This window comes from Capsicum annuum, chromosome 4 (genome assembly GCF_002878395.1).
Source record: "Capsicum annuum cultivar UCD-10X-F1 chromosome 4, UCD10Xv1.1, whole genome shotgun sequence".
Classification (NCBI taxonomy): Eukaryota; Viridiplantae; Streptophyta; class Magnoliopsida; order Solanales; family Solanaceae; genus Capsicum; species Capsicum annuum.
Window position 1 is genome coordinate 160,387,117 of NC_061114.1, and position 6,991 is coordinate 160,394,107.

Here is a 6,991-nt window from a genome sequence, read left to right on the forward strand (position 1 = left end):
AAGTCATTTGTTAAAACAAGTTGATAGTGATTTCATAGTGCCGTGAATAAATCTCAATAGATGTGTTATCTGTTGCAACAGGTAAGTGATCAGTCGCAATAAATTACTTACATGTTGGGATTCATGTTACGCTCCTAAATATCTGTTGCAACAGATGAAGCGCCTGTTGGGATTGATGTTACAGTACTAAATCACCTTTGAAGCTGATTCCAACAGATGAGTGACATGTTGCAATAGATAATTAACCTGTTGCGACAGATGACTTACCTGTTGTAACAGGTTAGTAGTCTATTGTAACAGATATTTACCTTATTGCAACAGACAACACTTCTGTTGGAATCGTGTTCAGGTTCTGTTGCAACAGGTTACTAATCTGTTGAAACAAATATTTATCATATCGCACGATAACTAATCTGTTGCAATAGATAACCCATCTGTTTAAACATGAATCCAATATATCAGTCTTTCGTTGAAATAAATGTCTCATCTATCGCAATAGATGATCTATCTGTTTAAACAAATGGATATTATGTTGGATTCATGATTAGGTTCTATCCATTGTTGGAAAACAACAACACAATAGCAGTTACCCAGATGACAAATTCAACTAAAAATCATAATTTGACTTACCAAGGTCTCCTATGAAGTAATGCCAAAGTGGAAAGTGATGTTCGAAATAAAATTTGACCTAAGAAATTGGTCAAATAGCAACAGTAGCGGTAACAACAACAACAACAACAAATGGTCAATAAGAAGAAGATGAAGATGATAATAAAGTAGAAGATGATGATAATGAAATAGAAGATGACGAATGAAGCAGCAGCAACAATGAACAACAAAAATCGCTAAGAGAGAGAAAACAATAATGGGTGAGAAGAGAGAGAAAGACACCTTTTTTTCCCTCCGTTTTCCGTAATATAGGCTAACATTTGGATCAAAGTGTAAATTTAAAAACTTATGAGTTATTTTCAAACTTTCCCAACTTTCTTAATCCATAATAAAGTAATTGTCACCTCCACCTAATAATTAAGACTTGTGTCACCTACACCTCATTTTAAAACTCTTTTGTCAACCTACAGCCCAAAGTCTCAAGTTACTTACATTTAAGAAAAAAAAAAAACGTGCAACATACAATTTGGTTTATTCAATTATCAATATGAATATATATTACCTATATTATAGTAAATATATTAATTATTAAAATAATCGATAGCATCACATAAAGAACCTCCAATTTGTATGTGTGAATATAGGAAAGAAAAACTTATTAGGTATCAGCGTGTTATTCTTTTTTTAAAAAAGGCGATATACCAATAATTTTAAGGCTTTTTTTCTAATTATAATCATGTAATTATTTTTAAGAAATTCATTAAATTCAAATTTAACTACAGCTTATTTGAAGTAAAATAATAATGGTACAAAATAAAGTCAAAGGCCATATTTGAAGATATCTGTTAAAAAAATTTGTTAATTAGAGTACACGTTTAAATTGTTAGTTTTTACTTTTAAAACTTACCTTATTATTTTAAAAGATTACAAAAAAGTTAATACTAATCACCTATTATCTGTTTTGACTATAATAGAATCAGTTAAATATTTCATATTTTTAGGACCACTTAAAAATTCTTTTTTTACTTTTAAAACTGTCCACAATTACACGTAGCCCATGAATTTTAGGCCACTAAGGATACTACAGTATCCATTTAAAACCATTATTGATGGAAAATTAATTATAAATATGCTGATGTATAGTTTCTCTAGACAACCACTGCTTGCTGCCACCACATATCCGACTCTGTAAGTTTTGGTAGCATAGATTTCTTCTGCAAGTTTGTTATCCTCTTAACTTATGTAATTCGTTATTTAATAAACTCCAGTTTTTTTTATCTTTTTCTTTTTTAAAAAAAATCAATTCTGATTCAGTTAATGCAATATTACCAAAAGAAAGAAAAATCTACGTAGGAGACAAGTGAAGAAGCCAAATCTGCTCTTCAAGGGACTATCCTACATTTGCAAAGATTAGATATTGGTTATATATGTAGATCAATTGTCACATAGAGGCTGAAGCGAATCTGAGATTTGAAAGTTTCAGATGTCTACGCTACCTTTTGCATAAGGTATATCAATATTTAAAAAGATTTAAGTATATTTTATCATCCAATATGTATACATGGAACAACCATGGCTCAATGATTATTATCTGTGTAGGAGACGATTGAAGATACAAAATTGGCACTTCACTGTTCACGCATAAATTCAAAATTAATACAATCAAGGTAATTCTTTCTACATTTTAATGCATCTCTTCATTTATCCAAATTCATCAGGATGCCTGATATTAGTTCGCCACTCAAGTTTTTCTCCTATATTATTCAGTTTATGATGGGGGCATTTTCTTGATGTTATTGGTGGTCTAAAAGCTATGATGACAGTTAAAACTATTACAACATGCTTGGATCATCAAACTAATCTGGCATGTAACATACCAAAATGGCATTAACGTAAAAGTAAAAAATTATTGCTCCAATCTGGCATGTTTCCGCTCAAACCAAGGTATGTAGGTGAATGATTCTTACTTATTTTATTTTATTGTTATATAAAGATTTTAAGTTATGTTATAAATTGATGAATAAAAAAAATTAAATTGTAATTTGTATACCAAACATCATAGACACTTGGGCTGGCCAAAAAATTTTTGTTAAATCTTTGTGTATTATCATTAATTGAAGTCAAATGCATGATCATCAAAATGCTTGAGACGTCAATTTATTTGATTTAAATTCATGTATATGTAGAAAAGTATAAATTCTAATTCAGAATTATTTAAATTTTGAATTGAGAAGTCAATTAGATTTAAAGGTTAAAGTTTAAATGCAATTGGACAACTATTTTTTACTCTTTTTTTTTTTTTTTTTTTTTAATAATTAATGATCAAATTCAAATTCAATTTCAATTAAAAGTAAAATTTTTACATTTAACCGGAAAGTTCAAAAAAAAGGAAAAAAATAGGAACCATCAAGTTGTTTGTAGTAAAAATGATATCTTTATTAATTGAGGCAGACGTTAAAATGATTTAAAAAAATATTGCTCCTTCTGAATTTGATGTTTGTTGAAACTTTTTATAATAAAAAATTTAAAAAGATAAATAAAAAAGTATTTTCAGTCCGTCACCCATATTCCCCACTTCACACAGATAAAGCAAAACATTAAAAAATCCAAATAATTTACGTAAATTCAAAAATTATGGAACTATTATTATAAACTGTAAAAAAGTTTTTTGGGTATATATCTATTCATAAATTCTTTTTTATTTTTTTTACGATTTACCTTTTCTCCTCTTCTTTGAACATGACTTTGAAGCTGTTGCAAAAGCCACTGTTTATGAGACTTGTGTATGCCTTATGTATATTGCAATTCTTTGAATACAAAATACTAGATTTTGAATGCATAAAATTTACTATGCTCTTTAATTGTCAGAAAGTTAAATACTCCTATTAAAGTAGATACTACGTTAACTTGATGCTAGATGATTATGTTGGTAGAAAACACAATACATAAATCTCTACCATCATTTTGTCAATTAAAATCTTAGGATATTATTGACATATAGGCAAGATGCATATATTTTTTGTCACTTTGATCTTCAAGCAAACACTTGATCACAATAAATGTATATGAAATTTGTAAGAAATAATCATATTTGACATCTTAGTGCAATTATCATATGATTAATTATTTTGTTTTTCAATAGTATTATTGATTCATTAACACATTTAAATAATTACGTTACATAAATCAAGTTTGCATATAAATAATTTGTTTATAATCTATAAAGTAGATATCACCGCAAATTGATTCTGCATTAAAAAGTTTCTTAATTATGCCTATGCATTAAAGAGGAACACAAACTTAATTATACAGTGTATAAGTTTACTAAGTTTGTGGTCAATTTTATTTCCTTTGTTAATCAACATTATCTTTAATAATCTCAATATAATTCGATTCACAGAATTTCAACGAGTCGATGCAAGGAATCAATCAAAGTCGAGTCCTCTCTGTCTTCACTTTACAACGAGGGATGACGTATAAAATAATTTTAAAAACTTTAGAAAAAATTAAAAATTTTGTAGACATATTTATGTGTTATCCAATTTTCTTTATTTTTTGCCTTTTAACTATGTATTTAGTATCTTTTTTATTTGAATAAATTTATGCTTTCATTTAAGCATGTAAGAAACTTCAAAAATACAAAAACAAGGACGATCAGTAGTTTTTATGCCTTCTAAGTATCAAACATGCATTGCTTCTGTCATTTGAGTAGTAGTAGTAGAGTTTTACATAGTTGTTTACTATTTTTTATCAGAAGATACTCCTTTTTATCAATTTTTTTTAAAATAAATTAAAACTTTATGAGATTATTAAAATATCGAAAAAATTGATATGCTTTATGGTAAATTATTTAAATAATTATTTATAAACATTTTAAACAATTTAAAAATAACAAATTAGTTTTAGATTTGATATTATTTTACTATATACGATGTAAAATAGTAAACAACTAAAACTAATTAAAATATTATAGTAGAGAAAAATGTAAACAAAAGTGGAGATAGTAATAATGTGAGGATCCTATGCTTGAGTTAATTTTAAAATTTTAATTAATTAAATAATTAATATATAATTGAACAATAGAATAGAATTATAAATAATAGATCAAGAGCAGAAAATTCTATACCAATTATATTTAAATGAAAGTGGTGATAATAATGATATTAAAGACATCTAACAAGCTAATGAAGTCACATTTAGTAAACTAATTAAAAAATAGACGAAAAAATGCAATAAAGAAAAAATCGAAAACTAATTTATATACTCTAATTTGTATAATTTTCTCCACTACGTTGATAAAAATGTTCTTTTTCGTTTAAGAATAAAAAAAAATATATTAAGGAAAAAATGTAATAGGGATTCAATTCTTATTTTTTTCTCTATACCTATTTATATTTTTATTATATTTGAAATATGTTTTACATAGAATATTGATCTAATAAATTGCTAATTGCTGAGAAGTACAAGGACTTAACAATCAGTTGAGATTGAGTTAAAGTTTTCCTTGGTCGAATTTTTCTTGAAGATAGAATGGGTCAGATGATCTTGATTTATAAGACTGTTGCTAAAATTAAAATCATGAAAGATTACAATTATGTTGGTCAATATTAAATTTGTATAATAAGTACTAATTTTTGTGTTTGTAAATTTATTTATAATACATTTATTTTATATTTTTTTATTTTGTTAATTTGTGGAGATTTGACAATGTTGACCTAAATGAAATAGTAAGTCATGTTTACTTAGATTACTATTTTAATTGCATTTCACATCTATATAAGTTTGTATAATTCACATATTTGTTTGATATTTTTTTAGCATTTGAATTTCTTTGTTAGTTGTTATGTCTTATTTTTTTATAACTGCCTTCTTTGATCACCCTCCTACTACTGAATCGTAAACATTTAGATTTTCTTATTAATATTAACATTAACGATGAGATCTATTATCATTTTTGTATGTCCTCTAAAATTTAATATAGGTGCAGATTCTCCAATATGTGGCGTACCATACTATCCATTATATAAATAGGCAAATGCTTTTTTTTTTATTATGGATAGCAATAGTCTGACCGATCATTATTGGTATAATGGTAGATGCCGGGGACCAAGTTACTATTATTTCTTTTTCTGCTTTTGTGTTAAGCTTATAATTTATGTTAATAGATATTGGTTACAAAGGATTTTTTTTTTAGTGAACGTGTCACTATACTTTGTAACCTTTACTTTGATTAAACTTTTATCTTCAATATTATTAGTTTTCTTTGTTTGACAGACACCAACTAAAAGCATATTCTATAAGAAATAGAACGTCTTTAAACTATACGTCTTTCACTAATAATTTTTTTTATAGATTAAAAATTGAGATATTATTTGAGAGGCAAAATCTGTCAGATAGATTTGCATTTATTATGTTTGAGATAAATTACAATACTCTGTTATTTGATTAGAGATTAATATTTTATGGGACTTAAAATTGAGAGATTTTTTCTAAATGCAATATGAAGTATAAAAATTATGTTGATGATGGTACATAATACATATGATAAACATGTTGGTGAATTTTCTTGCTTTGAAATGATCCGCGCATTGCACGGGGACAAATACTAGTTATTAGTTAGAATAGAATTAGAAATAGAATAATATATATATGGATGCGGGGAAAGAGGGAAAATTGGTAAATGTGATGTGGATGACTGAGGATATCTAAAAGTAGTACGATGAAATTTATGTCAATCAATGCTTCAAAATTCCAACAATTTTGGAGTCTTTGGGTGTGTTTGGTATGAAGGAAAATGTTTTTCATAAAAAATATTTTTTTAGAAAATATTTTTCAGAAAAATAAGTTGGTTTCTTAGTTATTTTCTTATATTTGATTGGTGAATAGAAAATATTTTTCAGAAAATATTTTCTAGTGTTTGGTTGGTTAATGAAAAAAATATTTTACAGAAAATATATTTTAGTATTTAGATAAAAAGTAAAAATACATTTTAGAAAATAATTTTTGACCCTGAAAATACTTTTTTTAGGGTGTGTTCGATATGAAGGAGGAGAAATATTTTCTAGAAAAATAAGTTATTTTTTTACGTATATTCTTGTGTTCGTTATGCAAATTGGGTAAGTATATATTTTATAAATGTATTTGTAAATATTTGACAAAAACAATGAGAACGAATAGAATAAAAGGAGCGGGATAAGAAAAAAATTATTACTTTTTTTTAAAAAATAAATTAAAAAATTTATTTTTATTTTGTGGGGGGGTGGGGGGGGGGGGGGAGGGGAGGAGTTGGTAGGTGGGGTTGAGATTGTCAAAATAGGTAGTAAGGATGGGATAAAAATTATTTTTTTAAAATAATAGTTTTTTTTTTGGGGGAGGGGGGGGG

General features: G+C 26.5%; 1 long non-coding RNA gene across 2 annotated transcripts; it reads left to right on the forward strand.

Moving 5' to 3' along the window:
* Positions 1-1,730: 1,730 nt before the first annotated feature.
* LOC107867789 lies at positions 1,731-4,294 on the forward strand. 2 transcript variants are annotated; one of them, XR_007054254.1, is made up of 5 exons: positions 1,731-1,797; positions 1,924-2,117; positions 2,209-2,276; positions 2,377-2,553; positions 4,010-4,294. It is a non-coding gene; the product is annotated as an uncharacterized LOC107867789 (long non-coding RNA). The 2 variants fall into 2 exon arrangements; XR_001673335.2 differs by having other exon boundaries at positions 1,733-1,797; positions 1,945-2,117.
* The last annotated feature ends 2,697 nt before the right edge of the window (positions 4,295-6,991 follow it).